The sequence below is a fragment of the Protopterus annectens genome, chromosome 2.part2 (assembly GCF_019279795.1).
Source record: "Protopterus annectens isolate FY-2018-M chromosome 2.part2, PAN1.0, whole genome shotgun sequence".
Classification (NCBI taxonomy): domain Eukaryota; kingdom Metazoa; phylum Chordata; order Ceratodontiformes; family Protopteridae; genus Protopterus; species Protopterus annectens.
In genome coordinates this window covers 765012586-765030085 of record NC_056730.1, presented here as the reverse complement: position 1 = coordinate 765030085, position 17500 = coordinate 765012586, and positions in this window count along the sequence as shown.

Here is a 17500-nt window from a genome sequence, read left to right as displayed (position 1 = left end):
TTCTTTTTATTGTATTCAGACAATGCCATACAGCATGTATAATTCTGAAAATGAGCTGTAACTTCCTTTGCAAAGCATGATGTACAATTAAAACCGAACTGTACGACCATCATTTTTTTCTAAGTAATTGAGGATCTGCTTAATATTTGCCAATATTCAGAGTAAAATGTTCATTTTATGTTACATACCTGTTTTAAATTTATAAAATGACTATTGTGAAAAAATAAATTATTCTGACAGTATGATCTTTATGTTTCATTAGATTTAACCATGTGAAAATATGTGGATATGGTTAAAGTGCAAAAACAGATCCCTGCAGATACAAAATCAAGGGTACTTTTATTGCATTTCTTTTTCATGTTTTACATCTGTGTTTGGTTATGTAAAGCTGCACTTACACTAAGAATTAATTGTTCTTTTTATTGATCCTTTGAGTCCATTAAGTGAAAACTAGTGCCATTAATGCATTTGTTTTAAAAGATGCCATTGTGATGATGTCTACTCTCAATGAAGAAATGATCACAATGCAGAGTTAGTTGGCCACAAAATGTTTTCTTCAGCTAAGGTTACATTTATATTCTTTGGACAAATTTCTATGATTTTTATCAGAAATTGTTAATATGGCAAACTTGGCAACATGTCTTAGCTAATTTTTCAGTTTCCTTAAATTACCTAATTTTATTTTATACATGTCTTATCTAACTTGAGTTATTGCTTTGAAAATTTTGCATTGCATGAATCCATTTCCAAGAACACATCCATATTGTATCAGTTCTTGTATGTCTGTCTGTTGTGCATTAAAGTAATATATTTTGTTCAATATATGACTCCCCCATCTGTGGAATAGACTCCCTCTCCATGTCAAGCAGAGTAACTCTCTAGCTCTCTTTAAGAGGAACATGGATAACTGGATGGGAAACAGAAACTACACCCCTGGGATCCCACCTCTGTCCCTGCTGGACAGGGGAAACAGGTGCTGACTTTGAGGGAACATGGGCAAAATTCTTGGCTAGGCTTATAAGGGCATCTGGGCTAATAGCCTAGCATCATCCTATGAACCTATGAACCTATATATTTTTATTACTTTCATTAATTATATATATGCATTTAGAGAATTATTTGCCTCAGAAACTCTTAATCCATCATCTATATGCAAATGTTTAGGTATGGCCTACATGGACAGCACAGTGGTTCAGTATTTGAGTCTTCTGCCTTACAGATTTACAGTCTGACATTAATTAATGTTGATTGGTAAATATCTGTGCACAAATCTCCCCATGATACTGTGAGCTTTCCCGTAAATACTATGGTTTTCTCCCAACCCCCCCCCCAAAAAAAATGCAACCTATTAGTAAATGATTCTAGTGTAAAATATCTGTGAACTAGGTCATGCATGAAATGTGTTTACAATGAACATCTTCTCTACAATCAAACAAATATGAACAGTTTAAGTAACTGCATTTATAACTCAATACATATGTTTTACACCTTACTTGTTTATAAAGTCTTAATATGCATAGACCAGGCTTGTTCATCCACATAACTGCATACTCTTAAAAATAATGCATTTTTGAAAACTAAACCTTACTGAGCAGTAGTGTAAACAGATTACAACAGAATAGCGTAACAGAACAATAACTATCTCTTATGCACTGTACGTTTTTGCACCTTTGAAGCATGTATTGTGTTACAAATGTGCCACATTAGTGTGACACTAAAATACACTAGTGATTGAGGTCAGTGATTGGCAATTTATCTGACTTTATTCCATTGTAAGATTTAAATCAGCCTTCCTTTTACAGGAACAGTATAGTACAATAAAATATAAATGCACTACAGTGGGAAAAACCTGATTAACATCTGTGTTGTTTGACCTCAGAGTTTGTATATTTAGATATGTGGGGGTGTGAAAAGTGGGGTGCAATGGGGACTTGCTGTCCTGTAAAAACCCTTAATGTGTGCATTTTTGCTTTAAATCAATGGACAAGGATTCTATGGTTTTGGATCACTATCACTATCTTAAACCTCAAGATAAGTTTGCATCTGTGATTTAATGTAAATGCTATAGTTCTGGGTTATTTTATCTATGTATTTGTTTTTGGAGGGTGGAGCTATGAGCAGCTATATCTTATTGTTTTCTGCAGGAACATGCCATGTTTGTTCAAGGAAAAGATTGCCAAAAAGGTTTGCCGAAAGCATTTTTGGCAATAGTGGAGAATTCCCTTTTTTCTAGAGTTGTGCAATCTGAGATAGGTATATTTAAGGGTGCAGGTGGTGGCTTGCTTCTTGTTAAAAAAGATTTTTCAGATTTTTGCCGAAAGTGATTTCAGTGAATGTTTTTCTTCCAATTTACAGTTGACGGAACTACCATTGATCTATTGACATGAATCCATTTTCTACTGCATCACTGTAACTCAAACGTCTTCTGGAGTCATTATATTCTGGAGTGAAGATTTTCCTGGATAAGGAACATTTGCAGTACCTGCTGAATCAGCCTCAATGCATATATAGTGTGTTATCCTTTCATACCCACAATGTGCTATAATTTGCATTGTGTAGACCTTATACTCAATCCCTTTCTGTTACTTAGTCATAGACATGTTGGGGTACTGGAAATCAAAACTTTTAGTTCTAGCTTCTCCTGAAAAAGCTGTCAAACCAAAGTCCTGAAGAAGACTTTAAACAATAATGAGGAGTATTCCTTCATCACCATAAAATCAGACTGCAGACTTTTTACCATGAGCTGAGACAAGCATTATACCCAATGCAACAACTTGTTCAAAATAAGAATTTCAATTTATGAGTCCTAACAATACTGTATGTAGCCTGATGAAGAGGATGGAAGACAACAAGCAGTGCATCTCCAATTATGAGGCTAAATTGTGCCCCATGGAAGCTGTTGCTTAGGTTATATGATATATAGCAATATATGTGAAGCATAATCTTTTGTTAATTTGTACTTGTCAGTACAGTTTGTTTACTTTTATATAAATATAAATGTGCCTGTGTCACAAGTGATAATTCAATAAAGGTGTTTAAAAAAAGATTAATGAACAACATATAGACATCAGCTGTGCAGAGAATAAGCTTCTTGACTTGGAAGCCAACAGCTGATGGAAAAAATATTGAAATTAAAATGTTTCAAGATAAATCTAATAGGACTGAATAGGCATGATTGATGCATGAGAATTCTTCATCTCTTAAATATTCCATTAAAAATATGGGTTGCTGAGTATGCACACCGTGTCCTATACTCTGCTATCTCCTAAAGTGCTCCCCCATCAGATTTACATGAAATTGTTCCATGTTCTCCATACCAGCTTTATTCCTGAGCACTGCTATACTCAAAGATTTTACATGGAACCTGCACGAACTGCATTTATTACCAGACCTACTTTCTGATAATAGAATTGGCATGCATAAATGGTCTCTCTTTTTATCACTATTTGGATAAAATGATGTCAGGTTTCACATGGTAAGTCCTTCTAAGTTAGTCTTTTCATGCAAATAAAAAAAGTATCAGGCAGACTATTTAATGAAAGCAAGTTCTTGTTTGTTTCTTTAATTGATTTTATGTCATTTGTCTATAACTATAATGTGTTCTAATTATTGCATTTGTTGTCTAATAATACATTTTTGGTAGCAGTGTCTTGTGGTCATTTTTGTAGAGGATATCTTTCTTATTACATTTATTTCTCTTTGTCCTGCCTTGTGTGTTCAAGATGCTGCTGCAGTAAATTTGGACTGACTCAGTACTCATGGTGAGAAGGTGCTGCCCAACCATGACTCAGCTATTATTTTGTTAAAACGTTTTGTTCATAGATTCATAGTAAGAACAAGACAAGCTGCTCTTACTGACCATTTTAAGCTTAGCCAATTTTTCTTTTGGGATTTGCGTTAACGTATCCCATTTGTTGTTACATTGGCCTTACCCATTTAATGGTTGATAGTTATATATTACCCCTAGCGAGAATAACTGAGATCATATGATAGATAATTTGAGTAGCTCCATGCATAGGGCAAAGCAGTTAGGACCTTCCTCTATCAATTAGTGATGCAGGGGTAGTCCTGAGGAAATTTTTCTATTAATCATCCATAGATCAAAGTTGTTCTTGAGTATGGACAGTGATGAGTTTTGTTTTATGTGAAAGTGGAGTCTGATCCAGGGCACTGTCAGATATAACTATCCCTCTAAATTGTTCTGTTCATATCGCAGAAGAGGTTTAGATGCCTTGATTGAAAATTTCTTTGCCATTTGAATTGCTGATATGCATTAGGCCGATCAGTATTAGGTCAGAGGATGCCTTGTATGTCAGACACAGGTCACCTCTTAGCAGTCTATAGGATACTGAGTGTAGTGATAGGGCTTTGAATTGATGTATGTAGGATATGTTGTTTGGGCCTTGTATCCATCCAGTAAGGTATCACTGTGTGCAGTCCAGTTGTTGCATGTGGTTAGACAGATCCATGCTAAAGAGGGCATTATACTCAATATAGTCCAAATGAGGGCTGGGTAAAGGAGGCACTGTCTAGATTTAGACACATTCTCTTTATGTATAAGCTGCACAGTATAGAAGGACATTTATTCACTGCCTACCACTTAACATTAGAACAGACAAACACAGTATGTGAGAGATGTAAATACAGAATGTCATTGGAGGCAAAGCTCTCACATGCACACATGAAAAATGCAAACCAGGTTGTCAGTGTTATACCCAAAGCACTCACTACCAACAGTAAAGAACATACAGATAGACCTACATATGAGGAGGTACTCACATGTGATCTACCCAAACCTCAAACACTTCCTAAAAGCATTTTTCAATGGCCCAGCACACAGTCAAAAAGACAGCACCTCACACAAACCATAACTTTGAAAATCATAGTAGTCCCTCTTCCAAGCTCATAAGGCAACACAGCACACAGCCAAACATTCTAGGTATTGGGGTTCCATTGTAAGACATAGTGATGCCCCCTTATCAGGCTAAACAAGGAGAAGATCACAGTGGGCTGTCTGTCTGGAGGCAGAATCTGCCAGATCATGCATGCACTTAGCTCTTGAATCCAAAAGTACCTGTATGATACAGTCAAAGTCCATATGGATGTAAATAACGTAAGACATATCTCAATGGTCTGACTGAACATGAGCAGGGAAAACCATGCCTCCTACCTTAACCTACTGGAATTTCTTAAAATTCAGCCTAACACCCGACTTATGGGTGACATCAACTACCCCTCCAAACACTGGGAGACTTATATGATCCATAATTCAGTTGCTCAGAGGTTTTTTGACTTTGTCAATGCAAACACCATGGAGCACCTAGGTAGCTTCTCATCTAGAGGAACAAATATCCTAGACCTGTTACTCATGAACATGAGAGGATGTTGCTCCCTCCCATCATTAACTCCTCCCAGGTAAGATCTGATCAGAAAATGATCTAATTTAGCATTAAAACTAACCTAGAACCCCATCAAACTTCAAACCTGTTAAGAACTTTGTTAAGCTCAACTACCTCAAACTAAGTGACAGCTTATTAAACTTCCTATCCCCTCTGAATCTGAATGACACTGAGACCTGTTCTCTGCTGTACACAAGCACTGTACAACCACTTCCTAGCTGAGTAGAAGGGCAGTACCTGTTTGAGCCAAACCTATGATTACTGGCAAATATAAACCACCCTGGTGAATCCCTAGCATAAATAGGCTATTTAACAAAAGACAAAAAAAAACTTCCCTCCAAAGCCAAAAAGGAACAGACAAAACAGTGTAAAAAAACCATTATCAGTCTAAACAAACAATTTACAGAGCTGGTTAACTCTGCCAAAGCAATCTACTGGGAAAAGATAGCCTGCAAGGGAAAATGTAACCACAATGCTTTTTTATTATGTTTGTAATCTTATGGGAAATGCTCAGCAATGTGCAGAGTTAATCATGAAAGACAACCCCCCGGATTCATGAAGCTTGCGCCAGGCACAGGCGTAGCGTATGCGGGATAATGCCAAATATGTCCGCCGAGTGATTCAGGTACGAACCAATTCCATGTGCACTACCGGCGTATGCCAGATCTACGCAGCCCTCGGCATAGGTATGCAAATCACCCCATGTACAGTGTCACACCATGCTAATGAAGGCATACAGTGATTCATGAAATGGTGCAGGCGTAGCGCAAGCCCATGGAAATGTAAACCAAAAACCACGGTTTACATTTTCCCAAACAGAACATCGGAGTTATGGAAGTGGACCAGACTCATGTATTACAAAGTTAACTTATGCCAATGGCTAAATACACAGCCAATGGCAGAAGAAAAGATGCACAACACCTAAAAAACAACATTTAATGTCATGTCCACAGTAATGCACAGTACAACCGCAGGGCATGTGTGCGCAAACAAGAATACAAAGGAAATATATACAAATGTCATAAAATCACAATGTAAGACAAATCAGGATTTCACCATAATACGCAATGGTAGGCATGGCACACCATAAGCAAGGTGCAAGGGTTGCCAAGGGCCTGTGATAGTGTTCGGCACTGTAACTATGAATTAGTAGTCAATGCCATGCAAATAAGGCAAGGTAATACTGAATTGCAAATGTCCCGCCAGATTAAGGATGTACCTGACGGCGCAGTGCTATAACACCGAGGAATGTATCAGAGGTGATACATGACATCAGCAGAGTGGTGTGCCACCATATCAGTAAGCACATTGGAGCAATGCAAATCTGGCCTGGCCGTTGCTAAGCAAAGCTGCAGTGCAGGGGTGGGGAGGAAGGTATAGAACCGTTTAGCTGAGAGCACACATGGTGCCCAAAAGCACATTGTGTATGGGGATGAAAATGTGCCCGAAAACTGGTGAGCGGATGCACGCACCAGGAACAATAGCACAAACAGGAAGGTCATGGGAAGAAAAGAAGGAAATGCCGAAGCAGGGTAATTGGCGTACTAATGAGCAATTAACACCAATCAACTCATGGCGGCCAATCAACGGCAGTAGACAAGCCTGCATGCATAAACCTGCAAAACAGGATAGGGGAGGCATAGGATTGCAAAGAAAGGAGGGGAGGACTTGGACTCCAAAGACAGAACTGCCATAGCAGAGCAAAGCAAACCCACAGTACACCGGCAATAGAACACATTACGCAAGATAAGCCAGGTCTAGGAAAGTACAAATGACAGCAGGCTGCTGGATGCATGCCAGCAAATGGTAGGTGTAACGTGCACAAATGTAAATGGAAGGGCAGGAGGTAATTCACGGCAGCCAAATGCAATGCAACACCAAAGGCAGCACGATAGTGGTTCTGTTAATAAAACACAGAAGATACCCTGTAGCCATGATCGTACATACACACCCTATGACATCATCAGTGTTCACAGCAAAACAGTATAAAGTGTGAAAGCACCCAACACACACCTGTGTATTCCCAAACACTGCACCATAGGTGTAAACAGACGGGGAACTTTTAAAATGTACATGTTGGGAGCTGCCATAGCTGTGATTCATCAGCATGTGTTACAGACCGACGGTGTTGTGGAGGATGATGCCGACAACCACCGTAGGCCTCAGAGGAGGAGAAGAGTGTTCAGACCAAGGGTAACCTACCAGGAGCTACATGATCTGGAGATAGTAGAGCATTACAGGGTGGACAGGGACATCCTACAGCAAATAGTAGAGCTCTGCCGGCCATGCCTGAGAACCAGAAACAACAGAGGGGAACCCATCCCAGTGGACATGAAGGTATGTGTAAGCTTGCGAATACTAGCCACAGGTAACTTTCAAAGGCCAACTGGAGATATAATGGGGATCTCACAGGCATCAGCATCCAGGGTACTACACCGGTTCCTGGATGCCATGTTAGCACATGCCAATGAGCATATATACTTCCCCCAAACTCAGGAGGAGTTGGCCAGCAATATGCGTCACTTCCACCGTGTGGCAAACTACCCAGAGGTACTGGGTGCGATAGACTGCACGCACATACAAATCAAGTCACCACTCGGTGAGTATGGTAGGTGCTACATAAACCGCAAGGGATTCCACTCCATCAACTGCCAGGTCGTGTGCAATGCCCAAGGCATTATCATGGATGTGTGTGCTGGCAGCCCTGGAAGCTACCACTACTCCCATATCTGGCATGCCTCACAGCTGTATCAGGTATTTGTCAGGGGGGACATCCCACAAGGCCACCTTGTGGGGGATGCTGGCTATGCACTGGAGCTGTGGATGATGACCCCATCAGAAATGCACACACACCAATGCAAGAACACCATAATGAGGCACACGCACAAACCAGAATCATCATAGAGCATGTGTTTGGGATGCTGAAATCACAGTTCCGGTGCTTGGACACATCTGGTGGAGCCTTGCAGTACTCCCCAGGCACGTGTGCCCACATCTTCATAGTATGTGCCATGCTACATAATATGATCCTGTGGAAACAGCTGCAGTAGGGTCAAAATGGGGGAGGGCCTCACAGCCCACCACAATTGCCAAGGCCAACACAGGCACAGAGGGATCCAGACCACGGACACACTGTGCCAGCCCCAGTAGGTAGACAGAGGTGTGCCCAATATGCCTACGCCTTGGCAAAGAGGGAACATATAGCACATACCTTGACAGTGTAGGCTCCCATGGACTGACACCCCTCTCCACCTGCACACACAGTACAATGGATGGCACACAAACACAACCACCTGTAAATTGTGATGTATAGGTGGCCCACTGTGGAATCCTACATAGGCAGCCCTCAAACATTGTACACACAACAGCCATTGGAACACGGAAATGTCAACACCTGAACAGTAGATGCACTTATCAGCATCTGTCGGTGCTGTGTGTATAGGTTCTCAGGTACATCGGTAGGTACTCGCCCGATTGTTAGAGGCAAAACATCAAATGGGGCAAACAGTGACTCCCGTCGCCACAACATCGAGTAAGCAACTGTCGCTTACTGGAGCAGAGGCAATCGCGGGAGCACATGTGTGTAAGCACTGTCCTACACACACTCAGCACGGATTCCCCACTGCGTTATTGAGGGGCTCCACAAAATGTAATCATGGATGTTGTGTCAAGGCAGGGGATGTACCCATGACAGGTATTCGTCACCCCAGCATGCTGCATCCACGATCATATGAAGGTGTAGCACATTATCGGGTGTAGCTAATTGTGATTATACATACCCAATGCCGGAGTACAGCCAGTAAACATCACATGGACATACCATTAACTGGACTCATCAATTAGTAAACTAATGGAGTTATCCATGTGAGTGTTGTGTGGAATAACTGCTGTAGTGTACTTCACATACAAAATTACATAATACGTGTACAACCCCCAGATGTCCAAGTGGTACATGCAGTGACTGTCGTGCATGTTCCCGGTCCCACGTCCCGCAAGGGATGTAACGTATTCCCGACGGCATGGGTAATGCATTCCAGATGCAGGTCATCAGAATATGTGTAGCACACGTTAGTGGGAATAAGTGTTGCCCACAGCTGGTAAGCGATGTTTAAATACGACTATACGGATATGTGAGAAACAGGGCTAAGCTTCACCGACCACTGTGCAGATCACGGTCATTGATGTACAGAACAGGTGAAACCAGCATTAGTCACCCCTGAACAAATAGTGCCTGCTCTGAAGGGTAAAACGACCACTGCCAGGAGTGGAACAGGCAATCATGTATACAATCACCCAACACTATTGCTAGCCAAGATGTACGTATGGTAGGGTTGCCACATTTCAAATGACCAATGGGGGACATACGCCAGATGTCTGCAGGTTGACACATACACCCGGCCAGTACGAAAACCAGAACGTCAGTGTTATGCATAGATAAAACGCTTATTCTAGTAATGGTTGCAGGTACGTGTTCCGTGTCCTGTAACATGTAGTTGGGTCAGATACAGAATAAGTGTTTTATGCAACTATTACATAAACTATAGGGAATATGTTTGTCCCAAAGTCGCAGGATATTTGCTATGTTCACAAATATTTTGCAGGACACAACTGCACAAAGAGGGACTGTCCCTCGCAAAGTGGGACGGGAGGTAATCTTAACCTATGGCAGGTGTGTAATGTGACAGGTACAGACACAAACGTGCGGAGTCCAGGAAACACAGTATACACTGGCAAACACACAATGAAAGGCGTTGCATGCCTATCAACACCCCTGTCCGAGATATGTATATATATATATATATATATATATATATATATATATATATATATATATATATATATATATATATATATATATATCTACACATATATAATACAGATAGAAAGGGCGATAGTGTGATATATGTCGTTATATAAGGAGTCAATGACATCTGCAAATATATAGATAGGTCAATGACATTCAAAACACCTTGGATGTACAAATAAATAGGATACCGCCAACTATGGAACATGTCACACACCGACACGCGTTACCAGGAGGCTGAAAGACAGAAATAACACAGTACTGGAACAGTAGAACTGTGAGCAATATGACGATAGTAAGGACATGTAATAACCGCTGCCGGCGGTGCGATCCACGTAGGTACCATGTACAACTGTGGTTGTGAGTGATTTAGCCTGTTTTATGTGTGTGTTGAGGGTGCCATGTGTGTTTCCATGTGACTGTAATGTGTGTGTGTGTGTCCGCATCGTGTGTCTGTAGGTGGCAATTCAGAGGTAGATGATTACGGTAGGTGCGGGTATAGCTAGCTGTAGGCATGCGGTAAACACCTGTCCCACATTGAGAGGGACAGCCCCTCCCTGGGCAAGTCTGTCCTGACATGAAACATTACAAAGGGCAACTGTCCGAGAGTGTAGGACATTAGTATGTCTCAAATATTATGCAATAGTCACAGGAAATACTCATGCCTGTATGTAAGAAATGGAAACGTTACATGCAAACTGATAAGTAGGCAAGGTCCAAGAACAATTGGTATGTAATGAGGATAAAAGTATGTGCTATCCTGTGTACTGACCGTGGCTATATGTCAGCCTGTAAACACCACTGTGTGACCCGCAAGTGTCCAACTATGGCCATATGAAAAGGTGGCAAGCCATGCCACAGAGGGTCTGACACCAACACCACTGCAATGACTGAAAATATCTGGGACAAACATACACAGGATAGCGGCCATTTAGAAATATCCCTGCACATATTGCCGTACATCCGGAGGTATGGAAGTATCAACCTCACCTGCATACCATATAGAAACCAATTAACAACAGCCCAAAGTAAATTCCTATCACAGACGTCTATTAAGTGATAGCACTGTAATTAGGGAAGGGGCCGACACACATATATATGGACTACGTAGAAATGTAAGCCCCACAAAACTTTATATACTAAGTACACCCGCCTACATCCCCCACACTGGAAACAATAGCAATACAGACCGTAATCACAGCACAAACATCCAGTTAGTCAATTACATCTGCTGAACTGTTAACATACCTTGTGAGAGACACATTTAAAGGCGCCATGCAAAATTGTATCCGTCGTATAACGGTACAAACGGCGATGTTACAGGTGTTTGCAATAGTCCGTTATCAGATGGGTGGGATGACAGGTACAGTCACAGGTAGAACCACATACTCAAGCCATCACACACAATCCACAGTAGACATGACTCCAAAATACAATTGGCTCTACACATAGCAGTTGCAATTACACACAACAAAACACAATACAGGCCGTCTCCCTGAAGGCAGGGCAAATGGCCAATGCCCAAGTGGAGAATTCAATTATACCCCACTGTTGCCGCGTAATTGGCGAATGGAGTAGCTGCACAGCTAAAGTGCACATAATTAGTCACACCGGAATATCAATTGGCTTCAGTAAACCACATGTTGCAGGTATCGACGTATATAAGGATGACTTGCCAGATATGCAAACTGTATGCACATGCCGTAAAACAGTTTAAAGAGTGATAAAGAAGAGCGAGATAGAGACGAAATACCGGAACGATATCAAGGTATGTAGAACACTAACTATATGTATAGTATGTTCTGTATTAAGTTTTGTCAGTGTATGCATAGCCTGGTTTGCAGTAATTAAATGTGTCCGCCATGCATAAAGTGGGAAATGGTATTTATGTAGCGATGTCTTGCTGATCATACTAACGCTTGTAGAAGTCGTGCGTCCAGCAGTGGGCCACAAGGTAAACAGCACAGACACCACAAGGGATGCAACATGACAGCTTTAAACAGAACAATGTCATATGACCCGCCATCAGTGGCAGGGTATGTCCAACAAGTACGTGTCATAGCAGGGGATAGTATATGCGGATATAGTGTAACAGTACACATGTGTATGGGCATATAACGTCAATGACATGTCTAAGGTGGTCCCGCTGTGCAAGTATGCTTTGAATTATCAGATACCATGTAAAATATGTGTAATGTATAGTACAGTAGATTGATATGTCAGATATGCTACACAGGAGAACAGGCATATGATGCATACCAAAGGTATCGTATAGTGATGTGAGTAGTCTGTAATTAATTTATGTATAAATAGTTATGATGAAATAAATAATGTAATCCACTCTGTGCATTTGCAAAGGACGCAAACATTACTCCCATACTAGAATAGCAGAAGAGATGTGACAGACAAAGAAGAACATGACTGGCGTGTGCAATAACAGGATACATATGGCCTGTAGTCACGGGACATTGTAATAGCGTGACAGCTAATCTAAATGGAAGGGCTATTCCAGTAACCACACACAAAGGACATGTAATAGCTCCACAGGTTCATAGTGGGGTACCATGCAGTCTGGCAAGTCTATGTGTAACAACAGCTACAGTGTGCACACCAGTGGCACCTCTCTAGGGTAGTGTCCTGTGAATAGAAGAGCCATGTGTAACCTGCATCTTTGCACAGTACAGCCACTGCAGTGATCCCTGGCGTACATGTGCCCACCATCCACCAAGTGAGGTATCACATGAACACTGCTACTGACTGTCCATGCGTGATGTACATAGGAATCTTGTCCCAAAGCATGGTGAGTGTCCGGTCTGGGAATGCAACCCCAAGCACATCCCACACACTGTTGCGTGTGTGCACATATCCATGAGCATCATGCTCACAGTGGCTATTGTTTATGTCGCATATGCGGAGTATATCCATAAACATATTTGCAGACATGGGCCCTGTCTTTGCAGCAGAGGTCACCCCTGAGTATGTAGTCCACAAATGTGTACAGACATGGTGTCTGTACTTCAGCCGCAAACTTTAACTGTCGTAGCTCAATAAAAGTCATGGTGTTTTAATGTTGAGTTATGTAAAGCTGTAGCTGTTGTGTAAGGTACACCCTAAGCGGGGTGTTGTACCCATGGATGTGTGTATAAGTCACATTGAAGGATATCCACGCCACACTGGCAATGTGGTAATCACAGGAGTGTGTGCGACATACATGTGTAGTACAAACACGTACAATGTGACATGTATGTAGGGGACTAACACCTATGTGATAACCAGTGGGTGGATGGTGTATGGCAATGTTGATGTTCATACCAAGTGTCATGCAGGTTGAGGCCATGATGTTCATATCAGGTATCCATCACAGTGACACCCGAATGGATGGGGTCTGTATCAGCTAGTGGATCAACAATGGCACTTGGTATGCAGTGGTCTGTAAAGCTAGGCAGGGAAGTCCCCTCAGTGGTAGCCTGTACCTCAGGGAAGCATATACTGAACATGAGGGCCTCATGACTGAGGACTGTGGTATGCCAAGTGTAACTGGAATGCAGTATGTGATATGATATGCCACCCTCAGTGTGTGTGTCCCATCCATTAGCCACTTTGCATAACATCCTGAGACATATGTTTTGATGTGCAGGTGGATGTGTATGTTGTCAATACCAGAATGGAGAATGGTGCTGAAAGGCAGCGAGAGGACAATGTAGGCTGTGTAGACCCCCATGTCATCATCAACTACTCTGGCGACTGTATGAAAAGTGTTCAACAGGTGTAGGAGGCATGCTGTGGCCCCAACAAGACCAACCTAGCTGGCATCAAAGGACCGGAGCACAACAAAGACTCAGCGAATGATGTCCATGATGATGTGCCCTATAGCCATGCAGAACAGTCCAGTGAGGTGTGTAGGGCAATAGTCCCAGTCGTACATTGTGGCACCAGCTGTGTGGAGTGTAACTGTCGCTGTGTACCAGTCAGGGGCCACAATGTCTGGTACAAGGCTATTACTGAATATGGTGTCCCAGTGGGGAGACATGTCATTCAGAGGTCTGTGGACATCACAGCCTGGGATTTTGTAGGGTGACAAGGGGCCAGTGTCCTAGGACATATAGAGTGCAGGTCAGTACTGTGTAGGTGTGACCGCAGGTACACCGCAATGTTCCTGCAAGGAAGGTGGCCCCGTAGGGAGTGAGAGGGTGTAATGTTAGCACTGAAGCCATCAGACAGCATGTTGCCAACATCACCTGTTACTGTCATGTTCCAGAGTGACAGTTGTATATGTGAGCAGATGTGGGTATTGCATACGACTACTGACATGCCACCATAATGCCTTGTGGTACATCTTGGAATGTGTCGCAGTAATGTGTATGTAGCTAGTTATGGAGTATGTGATGTGGGATCCCGTGGCCCTACCGAGGCTGACCAGTGAGTTACCCCACCCATGGGAATGTACACCACTGTGCAACAGCCCCCACCTTTTGTTGTAAAGTATGTCCATGGAACCGCACCCCCAGAGTGGCGTCTGTTATCTGGTGTGTACCATCATGGCTCTGTGTGGAATAGCATGATCCATATTGTCGTGTACATGCTAATGACGTGCACTGAGGTATGTGTCAGCATTTGTATGTGCATTGTCCACCTGCACTCGTGTCATGACGTTAAGTACCGCTGTCATACGACATCTGTAGTAGGTGTTGTAGTACTCCTCTACTGTGTATGCCGTGAAGTGTGTGGTGCCGGTATGTGGCTAACAACGGTGAGTAGCATATGTTTGGACTCCACCAATGAGGGGATAACCCCAGGTGTGGAACAGCAGTCACATGTTGGTAGTGTCCATGTCAAGGATACTGTTGGTCTTGGAGGTGGTGTGTATGGTTTGAAAAAAGCCGAGCGGAGGTTATGACTCATGGACAGCGTACGCCTAATGTGACGGTACATGTGTGGCTGGGTTACTGTCAGTCTCACATCAGTAGCAGCAGTATGAGCCCAACTGTCCAGTACACCATGAAATGAGGTCTGGTAACCATGGGGTATGTTGAATCCGCAGCTGGTAATACTGTTCATAGCAGTTGCAGACACAGTTATTTGCACATGGAGCACCTGTGATGCATTGTGCTAAGTAACCAGCCGGGATGTGTGTACAACATAGTGGAATATGGGGACACCTCAGACGTGGGTGTGCCATTCCAGGTACGTGCCTGAGAGGTACGGTCTGTCTATAACCAGTCATTGCAGGTGTGCTCTGCAGAGCCAAGAGGCAAGTCCCAATCAGTGCAGAGATATTGAAGTGGTGCAGTATCAGGTGTGCCTTGCCTGCATGCGTCACAGAGGATGATGTCAAGCATTGTGTTACATGACCACATGTTTCGCTAGCCAGTTCCCGTTCTGGTGGTGACTGTTATTGGACACTGTGCAAGACAGGCAGTATAAAAGCAGCAAGAGTCCAACATGTGATCCATACTCCCAGGGCTGACAGGTGCAGGTCAACTGTGCCACAGCATCATGTTTGACCAGGTCTGTCAAAGTGGATGTATACCAGACACCTGTGGAATGACAGCAGAAGCATGGACAACTGTTGGGAGTGACACAGTCGCTCATTGTACAGTGGTAACAGGTCCAGATGACCGCAAAATGCTCCCCAGGGCTCAGACCACACCATCAGGGCTACAAAACTGGTGGACTATTGCATGTCCCTGCACATGTAGTCTGTGCCCTGAGATACAACTTCAGTCACACAAACATGGAAAATGACAGTCACATCGTACCTGCTGAGTCGTGGCATGTGTGCATAGGTTATGTTGCAGAACCAGTTACCTGACAGCAGGATGTAAGTGACTATCACCTTGTGTAGCCTGCTGAGTGGAACAGCAGTGTGACTGCCGACAGTCACCTATGACAGGTGTGTTGTGTATGTTATGACCCCCTATTGACTGTATGTTATGGGCACATGTGTCTGTGGGCTATAGGTTGGAGTGGTTGTGTTTGGTGATTTGGGCTGCCATTGGTGCCCACACAGAGTATGGAGAGGGTACTGTACAAGGTGTCTCCATATGTGTGGCCTGTGGTGGGGATCATGTGGGACTATGTGATGAGTGGGGTGTGTTGCGAATGTTGCACATCCCCACATGACTGTCAGGTGCAGTCAGGGTTGGTGACAGTATAACCCCCAGCAGGGCTGCATATGTGCATCCCCCACAGGCTGTACTGTTGTATGTTGGGAGGTGTTCATTGACTGAGTACATGAGAATAGCTCTATTGCCACATGTACAACATAGTCATCATAGTGACTGGCAATAGCACTGGTACATGCCATTTGGACATGCCTGTATATAAGTGGTACGTGCCAGGTGGACACACCGTATAAACCACCATGTCTCACGAGATATGTGAGTGATGTGTGTACGACAGCTGTTGTACTGTAAGCAAGCTGGAAATGTATGGACAGACAGTGTACTTGTGAGAACTGGTGTGAAATGGGTGCTAAACTAAGCAGTAGCACATAACGTGCCAAGAAGCTCTGAACAAGTGCCGAGCATGCCCATACAATACAGATAGGGTGTTGGATAATATCAACCCACAAGTGTTGACGACAGTAATAATTGGTGGCACCGCATCAGAACACTGCCGGGTATGGTCTGCAAGTCCATGAACCATTATCAATGTAGATGTTAGCAGTACAGATGTACAAGACAGTACGGATGTTTGACTACAAAAGCCTTTGTATGTCACAGGAGTGTTCTACTAGTGGCCTGTTAACATACTCACAACTACTAAAGGTGCTACAGTGACATGTGCATATCACACAGTGTCAGCGACAGTAAACCAGGGTTACTGTGTTTTACCCCACCCGCATTGTAGCCCATACCACACAGACAAATGTCAGCCATCTGTGTATGTGAGGATGTGAATGGCCATGACCTACGGGCAATAGTTGTCACGGTGTTGTGAACAACATACAGAATGGGCTGCGTGTGTGAGGTGTGTGACATATGTGCACATTCTGGTGGATGATATCAGCAATGACACCACTAGGGGAATACCCCTGTACCTGTTAAATAACACCTAGACTGTGGTCAACATTATAGACACTGTGTTAGGGATGGTGTTGTGCAGTACACCACCCTGAGCTGGAGACATCTCCCTGGCCCTTTAGGTAGTCATCCGAGGTACCCATGACATGACAGGGTGGTATCCATGAGCACGGAGATCATTGGACAGGCATACACAGCACCCATGTGACCAATATTGGAACACATATCACCCTCCAGGGGTAGGGCCCATGCGTGGATGGCCGATACCAGCC